This window comes from Schistocerca americana, chromosome X (assembly GCF_021461395.2).
Source record: "Schistocerca americana isolate TAMUIC-IGC-003095 chromosome X, iqSchAmer2.1, whole genome shotgun sequence".
In the NCBI taxonomy this organism is placed as follows: Eukaryota; Metazoa; Arthropoda; class Insecta; order Orthoptera; family Acrididae; genus Schistocerca; species Schistocerca americana.
The window spans coordinates 681,004,254-681,030,955 of NC_060130.1; the positions used below are offsets into that span (position 1 = coordinate 681,004,254).

The window sequence follows — 26,702 nt, forward strand, 5'->3', positions numbered from 1 at the left end:
GGACTGCCGAACTCTAAAGCTTGCTGAAAAAACAAGTGTGACACTAGTCAGTACTAGTCAGCTACCCTATTGCGGTTTAGGTTCATAAGTCGGTGTAAGAAAGGTTCATCTAGAGATTTTCATGCTCGTGGCTCTTACTAAAAACCATTGATACCAGAGCAGGTTACAAGATTGCTTGTAATAATTGGTGAACGAAGTGAAATATGTAGGTTTTAGTGCAATGGTGAGTCAGTAGCCCACTTCCTTGGTCTCTAACTAGCGTCGTTGCTTCGTGAACTCTGTCTCTAGGATCGCCCAGTGAAGATGGGGTGGCTTCTAACTCTGCTATTACCCTGTGTCTCATATAAATGTTTAACCCATAGAATCGGGCTTCGTGTGGTATGTCCTCTAAATTCTGTTCTCTTCAACGTAATTCGTGAAATACTATATTTGACTTTCATTTGTTTGAAAGCTAATTGTATGGATCATGTCTGAAGGCAAAAAGGAAAAAGTTGTTACGCTGATGTCTCATTGACATGTATGAATCTCTTACACTCGTGTGCAAAACTTAAGGATGAAAATAACTTTCGCATGATGTGTCACTGCTAAGTAACATAGTTTGACAAAACGTGGAGCATACATGGCAAGGATGTATAGAACAGAAGGCAACTAAAAGAAATATGAAATGAGACGTGCGAAAACGACACTTTTATTCAGAGATAATAATTTATATTATAATATAAAAAACAGTAACTGTTACTAGTGATATGACTTTTATATTTATAAACGAACAGTAATAGCTCTCCGAATCCTTTTAGCCACAGAGAATGCTTTTTAGTTCTATTCTTGCGGTAGCAGTAACTGATAAAATTCGTATCTTCGACACTTAGTTCTCTCTAAAGTTAAACTTCAACTTTCGTTATACCATCGAACGGCCTGGAGAATAATTTTACCTAGAAGAAATTGGCTGCGCTAAAAGTTGTAGACAATGACTTAATTTCCTCATGATGTTCATTGGTTTTTCTGAAAGTCACGACAGCCAGAGATACTGGAGATAAGAGAACAAACTTTATTACGCTGTTATGTTAAGGTGCAAGTTATAGTTTACTCTATTTTAACTGCTACACTGGCTAGAGAGGTTCTGCATCTGCTTCTTGTCTGTCGAGCTGCTTAAAGTCATCGGAGCAGTGCATGTGGCTGGAGTTGTCCTGGACACTTGGCAATCAAGTTCCATTGATTTCAATGGAAAGCTTATCGAGTGACTAACAGACCAAGAAGAAAACCATATCAGTACTACGAGGAATCCCTATTTCCAAAGCTATTATTTAACCTGCGCGTCTCGTTAAAAGGCTCCTCCACCGTGAAAGATGGTGCAGTGGTAAGACGCACTTGACTCAAATTCGGGACAACGCTGATTAAAAATGCCTTCTGGCTATCCAAATTTCTGTGATTTCCCTAAGTCACTCGATGTGAATGCCGGGATGATGCCTAAATCGAGCTTGTGCTACGTCTCTGACGATCTCGTCAACGACGTGACGCTTAACACTATTATCCTGTACACATACAACGCCCTCTGTTTATACAGTATCAGATCAAAAGTAAATGGACATCTATTAGTGGACAATAACATGGTGCATGTTCACATTTTGCCTCTACTTCGGCTTGACCTTTGATGGGGACACTTCCAATGAGGTGTCTGTGGAGGAATGGGACCCCATTCCTCCTCAACAGACGAAACCAGACGAGATTGTGGTTTTAGACGCTGGGGTCTGCAGCGAAGTTGACGTTCTAACTCATCCAAAAAGTGTTCCAATGGGTTCAGGTCGCAACCCTGGTCAGATCAGTCCACTTCAGGACCATAATTCAGCACAAAACATTCCCTCACAGATGCTGCTTTATGACACGATGCATTGTCATACTGAAAAACGCAAAAATTATCTCGGAACTGTTCCTCCACTGCATGTTGTACACAATTCTGTAAAATGTGTGCGTTTCGCATTTTCTTAAGCGCAATCAAGAGACCACAGCCAAACCACGAAAAACACCCCCACACCGTAACACCACCCCCTCCGTATTTTAGTCACGAAAATCACCCCCATACCGGAACACCACGCCCTCTGTACTTTACTGTTGGCACTCCACATAATAGCAGACAATGTTCTGCAGAAACTCGCTAAGCCCAAACACTTTGATAGGATTGCCATAGGGAATAGCGTGATTCACCATACCTAATTACTTATTCCCAATCATCCACCACCTCAAGCGTCGCTTACCACTAACCACAGAAATGTGCGGCTTGTGTGTAGCTGCTCAACAATTGTGCCTCATTCTTTTCAACTCCCTGTGCATAGTCACTGTGCTACCTGGACGCCGACAGCACTGTAAAACTCACGAGTTATTCCTTCCGCTGATTGCATGCGATTTTTTACAACAATCCGCAATGCTCGACGGTCCATGTTAATCAGTGCATGAGATGTACCTCGTCTTGTGTTAGCTGCAGTTGTGCCATCGCGTTTCCACTTCAAAACCACACCACCACAGCTGTTAGCATGAATGACATAAAAGTAGATATCTTAGGAGTTGCGAAACAATTCAAATCACTTAAGAAAGGCAAGTCTTCCGGTCCAGATAGTATACTAATCAGAGTATGCAGACACAATAGCGCCTTTCTTAGCAATCATATACAATCGTTCTTGACGAAAGGTCTGTTCCTAAAGAATGGAAAGTAGCACAGGTCACACCAATATTCAAGAAAGGAAATAGGAGTAACCCATTGAATTACAGACCCATATCACTGACCTCAATTTGCAATAGGATTTTGGAGCATATATTGTACTCGAACTTTATGAATCAAAAAAATGGCTCTGAGCACTATGGGACTTAACATCTTTGGTCATCAGCCCCTAGAACTTAGAACTACTTAAACCTAACTAACCTAAGGACAGCACACAACACCCAGCCATCACGAGGCAGAGAAAATCCCTGACCCCGCCGGGAATCGAACCCGGGAACCCGGGCGTGGGAAGCGAGAACGCTACCGCACGACCACGAGATGCGGGCGAACTTTATGAATCACCTTGAAGAAAATGACTTATTGATACATAACCAACACGAATTCAGAAAATATCATTCTTGTGCAGCACAGCGAGATCTTTATTCCCTTGAAGTAATGAGTGCTGTCGACAAGAGATCCCAAATCGGTTCCATATTCCTAGATTTCCAGAAGGCTTTTGATACCGTTCCTCACAAGTGACTATTAATCAAATTGCGTGCATATGGAGTATCGTCTAAGTTGTGTGACTGGATTCGTAATTTCCTTTCAGAGAGGTCACAGTTCGTAGTGATAGACGGTAAACCATCGACTAGAACAGAAGTGATAACTGGCGTTCCGCAAGGTAGTGTCATAGGCCCTCTGCTGTTCCTGATGTACATAAATGACCTAGGTGATAATCTGAGCAGCCCCCTTAGATTGTTTGCAAATGACGCTGTAATTTACCGTCTAGTAAAATCATCAGACGATCAATTCCAATTGCAATGATCTAGAGACAATTTCTGTATGGTGCCGAAAGTGGCAATTGGCATTAAACAAAGAAAAGTGCGAGGTCATCCACATGGGTACTAAAAGGAATCCGATAAATTTTGGGTACACGATAAATCGCACAAATCTAAGGGCTGTCAATTCGACTAAATACCTAGGAATTACAATTACGAGCAACTTAAACTGGAAAGACCACATAGATAATATTGTGGGGAAGACGAAACAAAGACTGCGCTTTGTGGGCAGAACACTCAGAAGATGCGACAAATCCACTACAGAGACAGCCTACATTACACTTGTCCGTCCTCTGCTGGAATATTGCTGCGCGGTGTGGGATCCTTACGAGGTATGATTGACGGAGGACATCGAAAAGGTGCAAAGAAGGGCAGCTCGTTTCGTGTTATCGTGCAATAGGTGTGAGAGTGTCACTGATATAATGCGCGAGTTGGGGTGGCAGTCACTGAAGCCAAGGCGGTTTTCTTTGCGGCGAGATCTATTTACGAAATTTCAGTCACCAACTTTCTCTTCCGAATGCGACAATATTTTGTTGACACCCACCTACGTAGGGACAAATGATCATCATAACAAAATAAGAGAAATCAGAGCTCGAACGGAAAGATTTAGGTGTTTCTTTTTCCCACACGCCATTCGGGAGTGGAATGGCAGAGAAGTAGTATCAAAATGGTTCGATGTACCCTCTGCCAGGCACTTAAGTGTGAATTGCAGAGTAACCATGTAGATGTAGATGTAGATGCACCAAAAGTCAGTTGGGCAGCTTTAGAAGGGTTTAAATGTCCGCAATGGATTTGTTAGTCGGGTGACACCCACGTTTGAAGTGACTGAGCTCTCCTGACGGACGCATTCTGCTGTTATTGCTTCTTTACCTGCAAGACAATACTCCCTCCTCCTTTTATACTGGTGGGCCCTGCTCCTGTGTCATCTAGTGGGCAAATCGCATTGCATTGGGGTGTCTGGATACTCGAACTTTTGCCAGATAGTGTAGTTGCGTATAAGGTGTACGATAAAACAACAATACAGAGAATGTCCATTAGCAATACGAGACGGTGATGGTAGTTTGCCATATTTTACACTGACGTGTACTGAAGGGTTCCGTGCGACGTTGTCAAGGTGTACATCCTTCAGATGGCCAGTAACTCCACGGCCATACTACTGTGATGGCAACTTGACAGTAGAGAGTCCAGCTATTCACACCTAAAAAATATTTACACAATCATTGCTGGTCAAGGTGTTTTCTTGTATTAAAGCAATTTATGGCACAAAGGGACCAAAATAAGGGATCGGTTGATAGGACATATTCTGAGACATGAAAGAATCGTCAGTCTTGTAATGGAGGGAACCGTGGGAGTTAAAAATTGCAGAGGTAGACCAAAACTTGAATACATAACCAGGTTCAGACTAATGCGCGCTGCACTGGTTATGCAGTGACAGAGAGAGTTACTCAGGTGAGACTAGTATGGAGTCTGATTTGATCCATTATAAATGGTTCTGAAAGCATTCGACTTTGAAAACAATAGGTTTGTTTTTATAAACATAAAAGATAACTCATCTGCTACCAGTCACGATTTTCTTATTTTATTTTTCGCACGACGCGTCTCGTGAAATGATTCCCATTTTCAAGTACGTTTTTTGTGTTTGTTATGTCATTCCTATGTGATGTTGTCGATATGTGAGATTCTGCTTCATTTCGTTGACTTTAAGTTTCCTTATGGTCCATTTGTGCAGAGTCTCACACACACTAAACACCACACACAACTTGTTGTACACTTTCAAACATCGAAAACATTTTACATCAACAAAACAGTTCCTCAGTCAACGAAATGAAGCAGAATCTCACACAGCGACATCATCACATAGGACTGACATAACAAACACAGAAAACGCACTTGAAAATGGGAATCATTTCCCGAAACGCGTAGTGCGAAAACTTAAATAAAGAAAATCGTGACTGGTAGCAGATGAGTTGTTTATAAACAAACCTATTGACCAATATGGAGATGTGTAGCAAATCAGTCGTCGGAATGAAGACTGCAACAGTGCACAATGGAAACGTAGACTCTAAAAATAAGTAATTGGTAAAGCCGACTACAGGATTAAAACTGTATTTCACGAAGTGTTTCTATCTTATTAACAGAAATGTGTGTATCGTTTTCCAATTTGAAATTCTTTAACACTATCATTGGTATGTATCAAAGCTAGATGATGGTTTCTAACGTTTTGATCGTCTTCATTTACAGCTGTTCCATTGAATCCAACGGAGACATCACGTGCAGACGGGCTTTATCGCAGCGGTAAGTAAATACATCCGTTCTCGTCTGCGGCTTAGCTCAGTGTTTATATGCATTCCAGCTTCTATGGACTATTTAGCTGTGATGCAACTGTGTTAAGAAACGAGTAGTCAGTGATACGCCAATGAATCTCGCGCTTCATACTTGCGAACTGTTGCAGAGAAATCCTTGGAAGCCGGCCTGGGTGGCCGTGCGGTTCTCGGCGCTACAGTCTGGAACCGAGCGACCGCTACGATCGCAGGTTCGAATCCTGCCTCGGGCATGGATGTGTGTGATGTCCTTAGGTTAGTTAGGTTTAATTAGTTCTAAGTTCTAGGCGACTGATGACCTCAGAAGTTAAGTCGCATAGTGCTCAGAGCCATTTGAACCATTTGAACCAAAATCCTTGGAACGCAGACAGTTTTCATTTTTTATGACCGACGGACAAACTACAACCAGCCAAACATCTGATCCTTTTCAGTAAAACTAGTTTCGTGCTTAGGTCTATCTGGTTAGGGTGACTGGTTGTAGTTTTTCTTTAGTGCGGCCTTCTCGTGCCATCAGGGATAAACCGTTCCGTTTCTTTTGTCTTCTCGGCAGCTATGTGCGTTCAGTTTGCGTTACAGTGGCGGAGCGATCCGCCCTCTGCATTTCACGTCAGACTAAAACGACCTGCATTTCTAATCTCATAGCGTCCAGTTTTAAGCTACCTCAGGGAATGGGCGAGGAATTACAGACGTGCCTAAAGGATGGATTACGGTGATCGTGCCCACTCAGACAACACAAAGGGCTCGCTGGAAAGATGGGAGCCGACGAGCTTCCGCAGCCGGTCGGCAGAGAACATGAGCAGCCCGGCCTCTGTGCGTGTGCTCAAGGCCGCTATTTACTCGTACGTCCAGTCCAGCTGCGGGGTCTGCACCGAGCACGGTATTAATGTCATCTGCCAACTACGAGCTGCCTAGTTAGCCGTCGGCTTACAGCACCACAACAGCGAGCTAGATTACTCAGACGCTCTCGTCCACATATTCCAGAAGCAAGTAACCCGCTAACGAATACGCGTACAAAAATCGGTCTTCTTCCTAGGAGTAGACCATCTTTTTCTCAGTTAGGCTGTCTTCTGTCTATTGAGCCGCTAGTAACGCCAGTATCGGGAATTCATGAGTTCTAAATACGCTGTGCCCGCTAGACCATTATTCTGTCGCTATGACTCAGTATGAGCAAACTTAATATCCATTATAAACTGAGAGTACAATAAATCAACGTCTCGCTGTAGTAACATTTTCTTCTGCTGCTTGTTAATACGAGTTCATAATTTAAAAAATGAGAAACAGGAACGGAGAGCCTTCCCTAGCCTCTTCCGCCCGAGCAGTCGCTCCGTCTCGAATGACTGGTGTTGTCGTTGAGAGCTTAAACTTAATGTTCATTCGAGCACAAACGCACATTGAAATAAATTTCCTTATACTTAACGTCAGCACCAAACCAAACCACCTGGCAAAATTGTTTCCTGACGTTTGATCTCCAGCTAATTGTGCACTGTTTTGCAACTTCCTCGAAGACTAAAACTATTTCACCAGATCGGGACTCAGATCCCGAAATCTGACTTTGGCGAGCTATACCCTCACTTAGTGAGCTATCTAGGCACGGCTCACGACCGGCTCTTTCAGCTTTGACTCTGCCCGTAGTCTCTACTTTACCGCCTCCCTAACCGAATGGTTAGCGTCGTTGTCTTCGGTACGGAACGATTTGAGTTCTATTCCCCACACATCACATGCGTACTGTCACATTCGTAAACAAATATGGCGTCTGGAATCAGCAGATTTTTATCATCTCTGCCGAAAGAGCACAATGCTGGTGCACGCATAAGTCTTTCGGAGCACACCGTTCACCGTACATTATTGAAAGTGGACCATCCAGCCGACCATCCATACTTGATTACATGGTGACCCAATGACATCGTCAATTACGATTGCACTGGGCATGGGACCATCGGGATTCGACCTTCGATCAATCGAAACGTGTCGGTTTTTCTGGGGGATCACATTTTTGCTACACTAGGTCGATGGTCAGTTCCACAAACGCCGTCATCGAGGTGAACGGCGGCTCGAAACTTGCAGCGTGTCACGGACACGTGCTGGTGAGAGCATTATTATATTATGAGAGACATTCTCCTGCAGTTGCATGGGACCTGTGGTAGAAATCGAAGACACACTGACAGCTACCAACCACCTGCATCCCTTCGTCGTCGATGTCTTGCCCGACGGCGAAGTCATCGTTCAGCACTACGAGTATAATTGTCGGTGTTCCGGAGCCATAACGGTGCTGCAGTTGTTCGAGGAGCATTATACTGAACTCACGTTGAAGTCTCGCTGACCAAATTCGCCTGATGTATATCCTATGGAACCCATCTCGGTTGGCATCGGGTTCGCAAATCAGCGGCCCGTTATTTACGCGAATTACATGACCTGCGCGTAGACATCTTACACCACATATCTCCACAAACCTACTACAAAATTGTCGGATTCCTGATACGCAGAATTAGTGATGTGTTTTGTTCCATAGACGGACAAACAAGCTATTAAGCATGTGGTCATAATGTTTTGTCTCATCAGTGTAAATCGCTCCTCATACTGCCTTGTAGGTAGCAGTTGGTCAGTCTGAACAGGTCTAATACATAACCGTTGAGTGTTGTGTTCGTTTACCTTTCTCCAGATTCATATATTTCTGGCAAGCTGAGGGTTTTTTTTTTTTTTTTTACATTTAAGTAGACTATTTCAAATTAATGACATTATTTTGATTATCTGTAGGCCTATATTGGTATATAAGTTAACTGTATCGAAAGATGCGAATTATATTATTTATAACTATTCCTGACAAAATATCCTATCGAACGAGTTGTGTCGGCAGTTACGACAATGGAAACTAATTCACATGCTGGACTGAGATACCCCCCGATCAGCCTGATTCGGGTTTTCCGAAGTCCCACTAAATCACTTCAGGCAACTGATGGGATCTCTCCTCCAGCAAGGTGAACACAGGGTTCTTCGACAAAATAAATTCTCTTGCATATCTTATCCGATATCCAAAACGGATAAACCTTTATTTATTAATCAATCAAGTGGAACTGTGTGAAGACCCTTGTGTTAGTCAAGACACATATGGGTGTCGTGATTTGTAGCCATCCGGATCCTGTGAACACAAGGAATAAACTTTTAACTGCTAAGTATTCCAGTATATTTGATTAACTGGTCAACGCTGGTTTTCTGGTGGTCTAACGTTCAATTCTAGTCTATAACGAGTTTAGTTAAACAACTGAAATTCCGTGATCATTCTATTTCTTATTATCGCGCATTGTTGCATCCAAAAAATTTTAATCGCGTCGCTTTACTGCCCCTTCATTGTGTTGAGAGAAGCTCCCAAAACTTTATTTCATCTGACGTGCACGATATATTAATATTCTACCCGTTCCCATTCCTCCACCAGGATGGAACCTTTGCAAGGGCTGAGCGATCTGGATGGATGGCTATGTGATTGAGAACAAGGTCTAGCAAACAGGAGGAACGTCGATCAAATACACACTGGATGATCCTGAACAGATATTTTCGGATCATTTCTGATGAATATCGATATGGTTTTTCTATGAAGACTGTGTTCAGTAACCTGTCCCATGGCTGCTAAATTCATTTCGTATTTGGTTACTAATGATCTTCATACCAATGGAACACTGAACTATAACCTAAGTTTGGACCATTTGTTAAAGAGGTTTTCCTTGGAATGGCGGTTTATCGACAACACCGTCGTTTGCGATAAGTGTAAGGATGTAACTTACATTATTAGCTATTAGTCAGCTTTCAAACTTTAAAATCTTGAATAAGGCAGCACACAATCTCATGTGAGAGTCGCCTGGGCGTAAGTTTCGTGCCGACTTGTCCCTTCTGCCCTGCTAATTGTCTCTTCGTGTCTATGGTGCACGTCTGCCTCAGATTTTACAAGGTTCATTTTACTCTTGACTAGGTCTTACGGCTCTTCCATTGAATCTTTATGAATCATTTTACTGTTGACTAACCCTTATAGCTTCGTTTCTCTTTTCACATAATATGTAACACGTAAGTTTATTTTATATTTCCACTGTATGTAATTTTTGATGTTTCTTTTGCTTCACATATGACTTTCATGTACTGGTTGTAATATGTCATTCAGGGTGTTACAAAAAGGTACGGCCAAACTTCCAGGAAACATTCCTCACACACAAATAAAGAAAAGATGTTATGTGGACATGTGTCCGGAAACGCTTAATTTCCATGTTAGAGCTGATTTTAGTTTCGTCAGTATGTACTGTAGATCCTCGATTCACCGCCAGTTGACCCAATTGAAGGAAGGCAATGTTGACTTCGGTGCTTGTGTTGACATGCGACTCATTGCTCTACAGTACTAGCATCAAGCACATCAGTACGTGGCATCAACAGGTTAGTGTTCATCACGAACGTGGTTTTGCAGTCAGTGCAATGTTTACAAATGCGGAGTTGGCAGATGCCCATTTGATGTATGGATTAGCACGGGGCAATAGCCGTGGCGCGGTACGTTTGTATCGAGACAGATTTCCAGAACGGTGTCCCGACAGGAAGACGTTCGAAGCAATTGATCGGCGTCTTAGGGAGCACGGAACATTCCAGCCTATGACTCGCGACTGGGGAAGACCTAGAACGACGAGGACACCTGCAATGGACGAGGCAATTCTTCGTGCAGTTGACGATAACCTTAATGTCAGCGTCAGAGAAGTTGCTGCTGTACAAGGTAACGTTGACCACGTCACTATATGAAGAATGCTACGGGAGAACCAGTTGTTTCCGTACCATGTACAGCGTGTGCAGGCACTATCAGCAGCTGATTGGCCTCCACGGGTACACTTCTGCGAATGGTTCATCCAACAATGTGTCAATCCTCATTTCATTGCAAATGTTCTCTTTACGGATGAGGCTTCATTTCAACGTGATCAAATTGTAAATTTTCACAATCAGCATGTGTGGACTGACGAGAATCCGCACGCAATTGTGCAATCATGTCATCAACACAGATTTTCTGTGAACGTTTGGGCAGGCATTGTTGGTGATGTCTTGATTGGGCCCCATGTTCTTCCTCCTACGCTCAATGGAGCACGTTATCATTACTTCATCGGGATACTCTACCTGTGCCGCTAGAACATGTGCCTTTACAAGTACGACACAACATGTGGTTCATGCACGATGGAGCTCCTGCACATGTCAGTCGAAGTGTTCGTACACTTCTCCATAACAGATTCGGTGACCGATGGATTGGTAGAGGCGGACCAATTCCATGGCCTCCACGCTCTCCTGACCTCAACGCTCTTGACTTTAATTTATGGGGCCGTTTGAAAGCTCTTTGTCTACGCAACCCCGGAACCAAATGTAGAGACTCTTCATGTTTGTATTGTGGACGGCTGTGATACAATACGCCATTCTCCAGGGCTGCATCAGCACATCGGGGATTCCATGCGACGGAGGGTGGATGCACGTATCCTCGCTAATGGAGGACATTTTGAACATTTCCTGTAACAAAGTGTTTGAAGTCACGCTGGTACGTTCTGTTGCTGTGTGTTTCCATTCCATGATTAATGTGATTTGAAGAGAAGTAATAAAATGAGCTCTAACGTGGAAAGTAAGCGTTTCCAGACACATGTCTACATAACATATTTTCTTTCTTTGTGTGTGACGAACGTTTCCTGAAAGTTTGGCCGTACCTTTTTGTAACACCCTGTATATCTAGGTGTTATTACTGCTTCTGAGGAAGACAGGTTTATATCCGTCGAAACGTAGGTAAAGGTCTGAATAAACGTTTGACGTGAAATTCGTTGGCTGTATGATTCTCGTTGTATCCAGCTTTTAAACTGGACCGTTGCTGGCTGTATCTAGAGTCTCAAAGCCATACCTGAAGCTCTTTCTGTGAGTGTTGGCGTCCAGATGACGCTATAAATCTAGCCCGACTGTAGCAGCGAACTTGCCGTAGCAGGCTGACGTGCGAAGCGGCAAGTTGCGGAGCACCTGCGCTTGTTTTGCGAGCTGTCGGCTCGCGTTTGATGTGTGAGGAGGGAGCCGGACCCGCATGAGCGCGTTAGTCCCTGCATGGCCGCCTCTGCCTGACCCGGCCTGTGTGCCCACAACGCATTCTGCACTGCTCTGTTCGCCTGCAAAGTATTCCTAACTCAAACATTCCAGCATCCTTTAACTACGTGATCAGGTTTGATATACTTATAATATTAGTAACAATGCTAGATTTCATTTACTTTTTTCATAAAAACTGGCAAAAGCTTGTGAATCGACGTTCGTGTGTGCGCGCGCGTGTGTGTGTGTGTGTGTGTGTGTGTGTGTGTGTGTGTGTGTGTGTGTGTGTGCGTGCGTGCATGCGGGGGGGGGGGGGGGGGGGGCAAAGGGGTACCATCCTTGCAGAATCTGCAACATTTATAGGCCGACAAAGCGAATTGAGCCTAGAAGTATAATGTGGTTTAGTTTGGAGCTACACGAGATATAGTGTAGCCTATCTAAAATGCCTTATTTGTTCATCCATTTATCTCTCCAGCTTACTTCATAAGGTTATAAAATTAAGCAGTATATATATATATATATATATGTGTGTGTGTGTGTGTGTGTGTGTGTGTGTGTGTGTGTGCCGGTGGTTTAGTGGAACTTCGGGAAAGCCGAATCAGGCTAGCTGGTGGGGTACCTTAATCCGGGACGTGAAACAGTTTGTAGTGTTGTAACAACCGCCACACCTCGTTTGATCGGACACTTGGGAGGAATAATTATATATAATACAATTATAATCTGAGTCTTTCGATAAAGTTAAATTTTTCAAAAATACGTCAATAAACAAAATAATCTCATTAATTAAAAATAATCTCCTTAAATATAAAAATCTGTGCCTGGCACACACACATGAATTTGCCGAAGTACTAAATTTGGTGCTATCGCACAACCGTTTCATTAGAAATTACAGTTTATATTCAAGAAGAGTGATTATCAGTGGGCAGTTGTATAGCCATTCTGACGGCCAAAATCAACATAAATCATTTAAAAACATTAGTTTTTCGAGGTCATTGCACTAATAACCAAATAAATTAAAATTTGTATACGATATGTGGCGGCTACGATTATCTTTTTTGATAAAACAGAAGGGGATACGTTATTTTGCAAAAGAACTTAACAAACTGGACAATAATATAAAATTCATTGTGGAACATACTGATAATGCCTTAAATTTCCGTAATTTAAACGTTACTATACACAAAGGCAAACATAAATTTCATATGTACAGAAAACCCACTACAACTAATGTCACAATCAGTAGCAGTAGATTGGAAAATATTCCATTAGATGCCAAAGAAAAACGATGAGAACTTAACGCAATTAAACTGAATGCTCACAATAATATTTATACATTTGCAACGATCAGAAAACTTCCCAACAGGATTAAAAACAAAAACATTAAAAAAATAACTACAATAAACAGCACTTAAACACAGGTGACTCCCGCCACCCCCCCCCCCCCCCCCCCCCCCCCCACTCCCAACGCACACACACACCAACATATCACAGCTCTGTGTCTACATATCACTGATTGGTGATGTGTCATATCAAACTGCAAACTTATTCCGTGTTAAGAATTACCAAATTAGTTTCTCCATAAATAATAAAATGACATCATTAATTAATAATTTAAATCTTATAAATGACACACACAATAAAGTATGTATCTAGAAAAAATAAACTTTTGCAGCTCACATCGCTCAGTATAACGACGCAGTATAACGTCCATTACCATCTAGGCTAAGATAGTGAATATTTAAATCAATATACATCATTATTGTACCATCTTGTTCTTTGGTACTACCAATCAAATCACTAACTGACGTAACGTGATATGTAAATTCTAGAGGCCCAGATCTTGTCTTTAGTCAAGCTCATGTTCAACGTGCTCAGCATAACTTATGCGGCCCCATATATTGACATGTATTAAGAAAAATATTTCCTCAAGTAAGTGAAATGTAAATACTCTGTATAAAGAAAATCATGAATAAGAAATCTCGCTGTCGTCTGACAATGGGCTCATTACGGAAAATAATTAAGGCGAAACAAAAAATATATCAAACAGTGGGCTGGTTGTAGTTTTTTCATTCGGCGATATTCACGAAAACGGCCACAGTGCTCTCAAATCATTAGGATGAAATATAACTGTGTGCATTTCGCGATTAGCCGATTGACCAAGTGTTGATACCTTAACGTGGAACTGTAATACGAGTCGTGAGCAGCTTCATCGATGAACAGTAATAATAAAATTACTCTGCGATTGTTAGTCATCGACGAATGGGCTCTAAATGCATGCCTTAAGAGATACACTGAAGCGCCAAAGAATCTGGTATAGGCATGTATATTCAAATACAGAGATATGTAAACAGGCAGAATACGGCGCTGCGGTCGACAACGCCTATATAATACAACAGGTGTCTGGCGCATTTACTAGACCGGTTACTGCTGCTGCAATGGCAGATTATGAAGATTTAAATGAGTTTGAACGTCGTGTTATAGTCGGTGCACGAGCGATGGGACTCTCATCTCCGAGGTAGCGTTGAAGTACGACCATTTCACGAGTGTACCGTGAATATCTGCAAGAACGGGACCAACGACGACTGAAGAGAATTGTTCAACGTGACAGAAGTGCAACCCTTCCGCAAATTGCTCCAGATACAATGCTGGGCCATCAACAAGTTTCAGTGTCGAACCATTCAACGAAACGTCATCGATATGGGCTTTCGGAGCCGAAGTCCCACTCGTGTTCCCTTAATAACTCACTACACATAGCTTTACGCCTCGCCTGGGCCCGTTTTTCTACTGTTGTTGACTGGAAACATGTTGCCTGGTCGGACGAGTCTCGTTTCAAATTGTATCTAGCGGATGGATGTGTACGTGTATGGAGACAACCTCATGAATCCATGGACCCTGACTCCCAGCAGGGGACTGTTCAAACTGGTGGAGGCTCTGTAGCGGTGTGGGGCGTGTGCAGTTGGAGTGATTAGGACCCCTGATCCGTATAGATACGACTCTCACAGGTTCAAAAAATGGTTCAAATGGCTCTGAGCACTATGGGACTTAACATTTGTGGTCATCAGTCCCCTAGAACTTAGAACTACTTAAACCTAACCAACCTAAGGACATCACACACATCCTTGCCCGAGGCAGGATTCGAACCTGCGACCGTAGCAGTCGCGCGGTTCCGGACTGAGCGCCTAGAACCGCGAGACCATCGCGGCCGGCCTCTCACAGGTGTCACGTACATAATCATCATGTCAGGTCACTTGCAACCATTCATGTCCATTGTGCATTCGCACGGACTTGGGCAATTCCAGCATGACAATGCGACATCCCACACGTCCAGAATTACTACAGAGCGGCTTCAGGAACACTCTTCTGAGTTTAAACAGTTCCGCTGGCCACCAAATTCGCAAGACATGAACATTATTGAGCATAGCTGGGATGCCTTGCAACGTGCTGTTCATAAGGGGTCTCCACTCCTTCGCACTCTTCCAGATTTATGGACAGCCATGCAGGATTCATGGTATCAGTTCCCTTCAGCACTACTTCAGACATTATTCGAGTCCATGCCATGTCGTGTTGCTCGACACTTCTGCGTGCTCGCGGGGACTCTACACGATATTAGGCAGGTGTAACAGTTTCCTTGGCTCTTTAGTGTATGATCACTTGTTCATCTTCGCTACTGTGTAACACATGTACTGAATACGTTCACATACCTCTTATGGTATGCATTTTAGAGCTCGTGTTTACTGAACAATTTTTTTCTTATTTTGGTCCATACTAGGCTACCTCCTTCCATAATATGGAAAGCAAGGAGCTCACAGGGATTTGTTTCCTAGTATCGAAGATGAAGAATTCCTTGTTACTTTTAAGGTATGCTTTTTAGAGCCCATGTTTACTTGACTTTTTTCTTCGAATTGCGAGCTAACATCCCAAAGATGGGCACACATGCGATTTCTTTTAGTCGAAATGTCTTGGCTCTGTGGTCCTCTGGTTTAATTGTCTGGTTGATGGCAAGTTTGCGAAATACAAAGTTAATATAACATATAATAACAGTAATAATAATATCGGGAATTAAATTAACGACCCATAAATGATTCAGGCCACACAGTAGCGATTTGGTTAGAATAATGTTTATTCGGAAAGCAAACTAATAGTGAAAGTGGTAGTATTTAGAGTTACTGTTACACTCGAGCGCATATCCATTTGACACAGTACGATCATTCACAATCGCATCCCGAACACAAGTTACCTACGTGAAAAGTTAAGAGTTCACACTAGGCGCCGAGGCTGCTCACCGCTCAGAGACTAAGTCCCGCGATACCACACAAAGCGAAATTTTCTAAATCGTTTCACTTCCTAGTTTCCTAAAGCCTTGCTGTCCGATTTCGCGTCTCAATCAGAACTGTCCCTGTGGTGTCTCTAGCCGAACTGTTCGCCTTCGCGTCTGCACAAGCACTGCCCTCTGCCCGACCCGACCGCGTTTCCCGCGCGCCGAATATCCTCGCTCAACTGCCTTAGAGCACTTCCCTTTCCTGAAGCCGTTCATCTTATTGGCTACAGCTTATTCTACATTATTTTACATTTTAACATATTTAAATAACCAAAGCTTGACCACTTTCACGTTCTAAATAAAGTAACAATAATATCCATTACATAATAAACGTTAAATTCTTTTACTAAAAACCAATACAATTTCCTTCTTAGCTTTAAATGCCACGGCCAGTAGCCTTGCACCAATGTGCTTTCTGATAAATAAATAAAGAACAAAAGTGACTATTATGCACTAAACTTTACAACAAATTTTCCATTACCTAATGATACAATAAGGTGCCATGCTGCCATCATTCAATATGTTTTGTGTGGAGGAAATGATGATCTGATGCTTGACTGTCAATACTGATAATTTGAATTTACTATATATTTTAAACAAATAAAGTTACAGAGTTGAGATTAACGCCATTTGTCATTTTAATGATGCGCTTCTATATGAAATGTCTATCGTTAAGATCGACCAAAGCGTTCCGATTTTAGCATTCAGGTCTTTGTTACAAAACTTGTTAATTTCACTTTAACAGGAAATCCTAAACTATTATAGATATGATCAATATTCAAGTTTTATTGGGACCACCATGAAAATTTATGGAGGATGGCAGATTAAAATTACTGTGGCTTGATTCCTTGCATTACTACAGAATTAAATAGTTTTCATAAATATTTTCCTTTATGGCCGATCTTAGGTCCGCCATATTTAACACTGCTACGTCTCCATGCCCACAAATGGCTTTTACTTGGTTTCCCTATGACGTAGGTTCTCGTCTGTCTCACTCGCATACTACAGCGCTTAGGCCTCAATAGACAATAGACGTCTGTCAATTCCCCATATCGTGGTGAATCTGCGCCCTTTGTGGCATTCAGTCCTGGACGACACGGTTCGTTTCACAATTGCTGAAGGATGACTTTTGCGGTCATATATTTAAATGACAGCGCAATGCTCACTAACTCACAGAATGATCGTTCCTGTCATATCCCTGAATATCGAACATCCTGGAAAATCATGTATGTCTAGGACGAGTAAATATAGCGGAGTGCAGTCTTCGCTGAGTTATAGAAGACAATGTTGCGAGTTTTGTAAAGCAGGGAAGTAATTTTTACGTTTATAGGTGACGAATTAGTAAAATTCTCCTTTTTTTTATAGGAAGCTATAAACTTCCATGGCAATGGAAATATTTTTGGAAGAGTACTGCGACGACATAACATGTATGGAACTTGATCAAATAGTAATAAGATGATATCCCCGCAAACCACTGTCCATCATCAAGGGAGGTCGTCCTACAAATGTCTGCCCTACTGAACAAAATACAAGGAAACCTGTAACTCATGTCCGACTCGTGTGCTTATTATTATAACCGGCATGTGAAGTGCTGAAAATGTGACGCTGAGCACTGATAAAGGCTATAAGACAACTTCCACACATACATAAAATTGCCAAAATACCGCACATACGACATTTTTCAGTGATTTACTGTTCGAGTGGTAGTTTTCAATCCACAGATCATAATGGTAAATTTAGTTTTGTTGGTTACCATGTTAATGAAGAGTAACTGATAATTAAAATTATTACTGCCGCATGTAATGGGCAAAGCAGCATGAGCTAATCTTTAGATCTGACAGTAATGATACCGCTGACTACCAAGTACTTATTTGATTCGTTCTTGTAACCCGTTTCAGCTTTCCAAATACTAATTAACTTCAAAGATATTACTAATGGAAGATCCGTCACACACAAATTTACTTTCGTCAGTAGAGTCGCTGTAATTGTATATTTCCGGGCTTTGTCTGTATGTTTTCGTTTTCCTAATTTTTCTGAACTGGATAACACTCCTCATTATTCAGTTAAGTCTGTAATTACAAATTTGCATAAATTAACAAAATTTCGAACGTGGCAACTTTACTAGTAAATAGGTAATTCACCGCGTACCCATGCAGTGTATTAATCAAACAGTACTGAGAACTTTTATAACTTTCCAGTCAAATATCTTTTAATTAAACCAAATCAACATTGGACCATATAGATCATTTGCTGTAGTAAATTTTCTCTGTACAGTTTTCTAAACAGATATGCAATTTACATCATTACACCAGTGCCCCTACCCCATCCCAAAAACGTTCAGTCTGCGTATGGATCTCACAGCACTAACATCTCCGTGTCACTCACTGTGTTAACTTCTTGTGGTAAATTCTTGTAATATTTTATTAGTCTCTTTGAGTCAGTCTATGAGTAATTTTCATTTCGGTCGCGTGCTTGTGTCAACAAGACGGACTTTTGCATATTCCTGTGATATAACAGTAAATCTAGTATGTTAAGTGGCTGTGTACTCTACGACCAATGTTGCGGTATGTTTCTGTCATAACTTGATCGTGAAGATGCACGGTAAACATTCAGTCACTGTCATACTGATTCGTAAGTTGTTTTATGTGTATGCCTGTGACTAATATCCCATGTGAGATCTGAGACTGCTCATCGTGTCGGTATTAGTGATAATAAACGTAAAAATCAGTCAAATTAATTATACACTGTATTGCGAACGTTATTGAGGAATATATCAAAAAAGCAGTTTACATCAATTTATGAACTTCCACCGTTGAGACGCCGTGTGCAAACACGAAATCACAAGTAGGGCGCGTTTCAAACTGTAACTGCTTTTGAAAGTCATTGCCGTGAAGCTGTTGAAGGAGCAAAATGCATTAGAAACAAGTATTCACAGAATACACCTTCGGCTGACCCCACTGGGGTACGCAAGCTGTCTCATAGCGACAAGTAGATTGTGTAGTAACGCTGCTAAAATGTTGTATTGTATTGTATGTTAACTAGGGACCTAGAAACGATGGAGAGGCTCCGTCCCCGCCGGGGCCGCAGTGGTCCACAACCCCACGACGACTACCGCAGTTCACTTCACCCCTCCGCCGCCCCACACCGAACCCAGTGTTATTGTGCGGTTCGGCCCCCGTTGGACCCCCCAGGGAACGTCTCACACCAGACGAGTGTAACCCCTATGTTTGCGTGGTAGAGTAATGGTGGTATACGCGTACGTGGAGAACTTGTTTGCGCAGCAATCGCCGACATAGTGTAACTGAAGCGGAATAAGGGGAACCAGCCCCATTCGCCGAGGCAGATGGAAAACCGCCTAAAAACCATCAACAGACTGGCCGGTTCACCGGACCTCGACACAAATCCGCCGGGCGGATTCGTGCCGGGGACCAGGCGCTCCTTCCCGCCCGTAAAGCCGTGCGTTAGACTGCGCGGCCAACCGGGCGGGATTGCTAAAATGTTAGTTGCATTTCTCTCATAAGTTAAAATTTTATTTGGCGTATTTTGCTACTCACGCTTCCTGTTTCTTGGTACTTTTTATTATATTTACAAATAAAGATTGTGAGAGCTCGGCACTAACAGGATACCGTTAAGTACACAACCACACCGGTAGTGTGACTGTTTGGAGCCAGTCGCCATAAATGGAAAAACATATCCATTTTTCCGACTGTTACCTACGTAGTGAAAGTCCAGCTACTTTGAGTAGATGGTCTGATCAACACAACAGCAGAGCACAGACTGATAAGCTTCAAGCGCACAAGTAAACACACGAACCCCACATGAGCTACGTTTTTACTTACATTTGTTACAGTAGCGCAGACATTCGTGGGACTTCTGCTCCTGACGGAGGGACAGTGGTTTGCAGCCCTGTTGTCTTGTTTACTGTTTGACCAAGTTCCGCACATACGTCCTTTTTGTAGTATCTTTCCATGATACTGAATAACAGTATGCAAGTCCATTATTTTAGTCGGTGCCGTAATTCGTCACCCACAAACGTTAAACATTCATGGAGGGGTATTCCGTCTTTGCTTCTAAATTACATACGTGTTTCGCTTCTTTCATTTGCGAAGCATCTCCGGTGGCCTGTAATACACTATTGTTTTATGTGTATAATAAATGCGTTATGTAGTAGTTACAAGTATGTTACTACATTGAGTTTTCTCTTGTTTTTTTTAGGTTAGAAACAACTTTTACATCACAAGTTTCGTGAGGTTAAATTAATCATTTGGTGTTGCTTACGACTTAAGAATCGTAAGTAACACAAAAATGGTGATATAACCTCAAGAAACATGTGCTGCAAAAGTTATTTCCGACCTTAAAATCAACACAAGACCTAATGTAGTAACATATTTGTCACTACTATTATATACACGAAACAAACATACAATATATCACAGGTCAAGGAAGCTGCTTCACAAATAAAAGAAGCGAAACGCGTGTAGTAGAAAACAAACTGCCTTTCATCTATATGCGAAGATGGAATACACTTCCATGAATTTTGAAGCAACTATGGAACGACAGAAACCGGATACAATGACGTTAAACATTATTTGCATACGTCAGAAAATTCGCCATGCTGTCCGTTATAACTGGGTGGAAACTGCTCTTCGATATATTTACTCCTTATTTATATATTTTGGTGGTCTGTTTTCGCTGCTTCACCCTGTATCATGTCGAGAAATTTTGGCTGCTATCCACTTTGTGAGCAGAGCAAAGGTAACGAGGTCGCTCACATGAGAGGTCGAATTAGTTTTAATGCGTCGGTGTTTGCCTCCTGAGTGGTCCAGGCCCGCTTACGATATCGAGGACTTGCATGTGTGGAAATTTGCTTTTAGGTCAGATACTCTTCACCAACACAATATGTACTGTTACGTTAGGCGAATTTTGCTAACGATCTTTGTTAGTTTATTGTCACCTAAAGTATCTCCTGGAATTGGTGGCTTGGTGGAGTGGTAAACAACGATGATAAGAAAGAGTCATGATTTTCGTGGCCTTCCTGCTGGCTGTGGCGAAGTTGTTCGATTTGGATTTTGGAACTGGTGAAGTCCTAGTCCAGCACTGAGAACTTCCAGAAGGCTGTCTTAATGGACTACGTAGGGAGCTGACATTCCAGCGTGTGCTCCTCGGTATGAGAAAGTTACTAATTGATGTTTTCAGCACTAAACTGAAAGTTTTATTTCTGAGTAGCTCTTTAGAACATTGTAGACCTTGTTAGCGTGTAGTATTTACAGTCGGAAAGGATGAGTAGTTAGTGATGAACTGAGTAAAACGTATGGAACAAGCAAGAAAGTTTTATCATTGCTACTAAAATATGAAATAAATTTGCTTAAATAGCTACTTTTCAGTACAATAAATTAAGGAAAGAAACACTAATAGTGCAATTTTATGTAGCAGTATATTTCAGGACCACATTTACTTCAGTTTCGACTAACTTTGAAGAGCATTCTATGATCTTAATCGTGTTTCTTGCGGTAGCGAGAAAAGTTCCGATCCAATGTACGAATTTAGACGTTCTCCGGAGGAATGAGGAACAGGGCTGTGTAGATATTTGTACCCTGTCCCGCCGGTAATGGTCTGATTGACGACTTACAGTTAAATACTTCTGAAGCTTTGTTATTTACTGGCGGAGGAGATCTAACATCTATCGTCATCCAAGAATACTTTTTTACATGTTACAAAGAAGAGGATGTAGGGATGGTGGTTATCGCTGAAACAACCTGTTTCCGGTTTTTTTTTTTCAGGGCCAGGTTAACCGGACTATTGAAATCACTCAAAATAATCGATTTCTGAAATAACCTATTTTCGGTTTTTACCCCTGTTATTTCCTTATTAAACGTAGAAATCGAACAAAGTTTGAATAATTTTGACTTCAAGATACACAGAATCAAAATATTAAATTAAATAGGCTAACAAAAGAAAATTTAGTCCGGCCATCGTTTCTTGCTTCTCTCGTAAAGTGATAAGTGGTTGACTACTACGAGGGTTGGAACTTAAGTAGTGGCAACTATTTATTCACAAACGATACAAAAGAGTTACATGTTTGCACGTGTTACTGCCCTTCAAAGTAGTCACGAGCCTTGTGTAGAACCCGTTGCCAACGATGTGGAAGGCTTAGTATATCTTTATCAGAGGCTGTTCTTTTGGTGGTGTGAATGGAGCTGTCTACTGCCTGTCGAATCTCTGGAACAGTTCTGAAGCGAATGCCACGAAGTGGTACCTTCGCCTTCGGAATCAAATCAAAGTCACAAGGACTTAAGTCCGGGAAGTATGATGGATGGCACAGTACTTCGCAGTCCCATCGACCGAACAGAGCAGCCACAGCTTGGGCTGTATGCGTCCGCGCATTGTCGTGCAAAATGATGGGAACAGCGTCGTAACGCTACCATTTCTGCATTTCCGTCAAGTCATGCGGAACCCACCGTGATGCAATTTTTCGCATGCCCAGGCGTTCCTTCAGGATGCGAAGCACAGTCGTATGCGCTAATCCGGTTTCGTGGGCGAGCTCACGAATCTTACAGCGTCGATCACTGTCCACTAACGCGGCAACAGCATGCACTTCTTCTTCAGAGACGCTAGGACGACCTACCCGATGCATGTCTGCCACAGTCTGCCGACCTTCGTTGAAGGCTTTTACCCAACGTGCCGCTGTTCTATAAGGCAATGCCGATTCCCCGCACGCTTCTTGAAGACCTTGATGACACTGTCGTGCTGTACGACGTCTGGCACATTCAATCTTGATCCAACTCCGTTGTCCCTGTTTAGAAAACATAGTGACACCGTTACGTTAGACCACTCGCTCACAAGTGACTCTGTTTCCCTCGATTGTGCCCACGCCAGTTGCTCTAAGGTAAGGTAGGTATGTCAACAACGTGTGCTATCAGTGACAGTAGTAGAGTGCATTGCATAGTGTCTCCACAGCAGTGTTGCCACTAGTTAAGTTCCAACCTACGTACAGACAGTGAGCAGTATTCTTCTATTGACAAATTTTTTAAAACTCTGCTCAAAAATCGTATTGTAATCGGGGATCATACCGCTATTTGGATAATGTCAATGCTAAAATAGTGAAAACTGAGGTTGAAGGGCTGTATTTTACGTATTAATATTTCCGTATCATGTTACGCACCCACAGGAAGCAGATCAGCTGCTTTCTACTTTTATTGGAAACTATGAATGAACTGCTAAATTTTAAATTTTCTCCTTACATTATGTCACAAGTTTGTTGTGTCCCTTCCGATTTTTAATCTTTTAAAGCAAATGGGGCATTGTATGACACTGATACCGCAATTTGTAAAAACTTCCAGACTAGGAATGGTGCCATTCTGTAATACAACTAATATCCGACGACGACAGTGAGAAACTAGTATATAGACCATTTAAGGCAAGTCGTGGAAAACTGCATGCACACGCATACCATCTAATAGGCCACACCACATGGTAGCTGGTACATTATTGTCTCAGCAATGCTGTACCAATTTTTACGCCAAGTGTTTGTTGCTCGTTTCTGTTAGCATTGTTATTAAAATAGGACTGATCGTTTTTCCAATTGTCTATAATAACGCAATGTTTCAAAGCAACGCAGATTTTACAAATAAAAATTACTCGTTCCTTAAAAATGGTTTACTTAAAAACAACAAAATCAATACTGCTGCTATGGATAACTGATATTTCGTTTTTTACTTGGTTATTAGTAAAAAATAAAAACATCTATTATAACCTAGAGCACGCAAATACCGAAAAATACCGGTTATTCCGGACTAAAATACCGGTATCAGTTTTAACTGGTCAGTTTTTCCTATCCCTAGGAAGGTGAAGTGTGACGAGGAGCGAGAGGGGAAATTGACTTATGTGGCCTTATTTGCTTTTGGTTGCGATCCGGTTTTCGCATGCACCACAAACCCCAATCGGCATTGCGTCGGAGGCATGTACTTAACGAAGAGAAATTTTAGACTCAGAATCGTATAAAATACGGAACACGTGATATAATCTTCATAACAGGGAGCCAAGGCACGGTAGCAGAGGTTCGTGCCGTGCAGTATTCTGTAGTAGCGACGGTGGAGCAGAAAAGATGGTGCTACTCGGTGGTCCGGTGTCCAAAGCCCACGGTATCCCATTAAGAGTTGCGTCGACGTGATCCTGCGGTGACGTAACACCAGGTAATTCGGGCCGAACTACCCGCGGAGTGCACGTTAAAACTGAACGCGCAGTGCTTAAAGCTGCGATATCAGGACGTTTATTGTGCCTACTGCACTCCGTAATCCATTTTTGTGAGCGGTAGAAATGTGTTTACGCCCTCGGGTGTTGCAGTAACATCCCGATTATAAATGAAAAGCGTTTCTCTAGCAGAAAGGATATCTCCGCCACTCCGGCGAACTTCAAAAGCGCTTTATCGTGACGTTGTTAGGTGTAGTAATCCGTCTGAAGTGGTGCAGACGCGCCCGCCGAGCACCGCCTTATATCTCGAGTTTATGGAAACATCAAAGCGGCGACCAAGTTGGGGGCGGCAGCGGCGGTGTCTTCAGGCGCGCCGGCTGCCGCAATTATGCACTGCTACCCAGCGCCCAGAGCCGACCCTTCCACACACGCACTACACTAGGGCCGATCGCGCTCGAGCTGCGCGTCAGCCCCCTTCTAATAAGGTGCGCCTCTCCACTGTGGCGCAGAGTCAAATAACAACTTAAACTGACCCTTCTCTAGGAAAAGCCCTCCTACAATTATGGCACGGTTTAAAAATCTTTGTACAATGTGTACGGTCATCTCACTTGAGACACCTACCCTGGCAATTAAATAGACTACATAGATGGTTCTTTCCGAGACGTTTGTAGATGATGCTGTCTTTTATCGTCTTGTATAGTCATCACATGGCCAAAACCAAATGCAAAATGATTTGGTCAAGATATCTCTACGGTGCCATAAGTGGCAATTGACTCTAAATAATGAAAAGTGTGAAGTCATCCACATGAGTACTAAAAGAAAACCGCTAAATTTAGCTTACACGATTAATTTTACAAATACAAAGGCTTTAAATTTAGCTAAGTACTTAGGGATTGCAATTACGAATAACTTAAATTGGAATGATCGCATAGGTAACATTGTTGGGAAAGCAAACCGAAGACTGCGATTTACTGCCGGAACACCTAGAAAATGCAACAGGGCTACTAGAGAAACTGCGTATACCACGCTTGTCCGTCCTCTTCTGGAGTACTGATGAGCTGTGTTGGATCCGCATCGGATGGCACTGACGGAGGACATTGAAAAGGTTCAAAGAAGGGCAGCTCGTTTTGTATTATCGCGCAATAGGGGATAGGGAGCCACGGACATGGTATGTCAATTAGGGTGACAATCATTAAAACAAAGGCGTTTTTCGTTGCAGCACGATCTTCTCGTGAAATTTCAATCACCATCTTTCTTCTCTGATTGCGAAAATATTCTGTTCTCGCCCACTTAAGTAGGGAGAAATGATCATCATGACCAAATAAGAGAAATCAGAGCTCGCACATAAATATTTAAGTGCTCGTTTTTGCCGCGCGCCTTTCGAGAGCGGTATGGTAGAGAAATAGCTTGAAGGTGGTTCGATGAACCCTCTGCTACTCACTTAATTGTGAATCACAGAGTAATCATACAGACGAAGATGGAGTGATAGAATGAGGGTTACATACCCCGTAAGCCGAAAAAAGTTTTCGGGACTGGATTAACAAAAAATAGAGAAAAATTAAGTTGGCGGTTTTAAGGCCTCTGGTGTTGTACGTGGTCTGCCCCCAACCCCCTATTTGGTGTTCAATGCACAGAACGTTCATAGAACCATGTGAAGTTGTCATAAAAGTCCATCTTTGGGATGTCATTAACCCTAGTTTGTATTGTACTGTATGGAACTGGGGACCTAGAAACGACAGAGGGGCTTCGCCCCTCCGTAGCCCTCAGTGGTTCACAACCCCACAACAGACTACAGCAGTCCACTTACTCCACCGCCACCCCACACCGAACCCAGGATGATTGTGCGGTTCGGCCCCCAGTGGACCCCCCCGGAAACGTCTCACATCAGATGAGTGTAACCCCAATGTTTACGTGGTAGAGTAATTATGGTGTACGAGTACGTGGAGAAAGTGTTTGCGCAGCAATCGCCGACATAATGTAACTGAAGCGGAATAGGGGGAACCAGCCCGTATTCGCCGAGGCAGATTGGAAACCGCCTTAAAACCCATCTACAGACTGGCCGGCACACCGGATCTCGTCACTAACCCGACGGGCAGATTCGTGCCGGGGACCGGTACGCCTTCCTGCCCGAAAAGCAATGCGTTAGACCGCACGGCTAACCGGACATGCTAACCCTAGCTTACTAAACCATGGTAAAATGTACTATTGCGATTGGTACCAATTCGCGGTTCCCACCAGTCTGCTATTGCCAGTATAGGATGTAAAACAGGACATTT

The 26,702-nt window shown here is 42.6% G+C and overlaps 1 long non-coding RNA gene across 1 annotated transcript in view; it reads left to right on the plus strand.

Annotated features, from left to right (window-relative positions):
* LOC124554777 overlaps nt 1-26,702 on the plus strand; it is a 963,296-nt gene that overhangs the window by 787,325 nt on the left and 149,269 nt on the right. Inside the window, exon 6 of the long non-coding RNA XR_006968446.1 lies at nt 5,773-5,826. This is a non-coding gene — a long non-coding RNA (uncharacterized LOC124554777). The remainder of the gene's footprint in view (nt 1-5,772; nt 5,827-26,702) is intronic.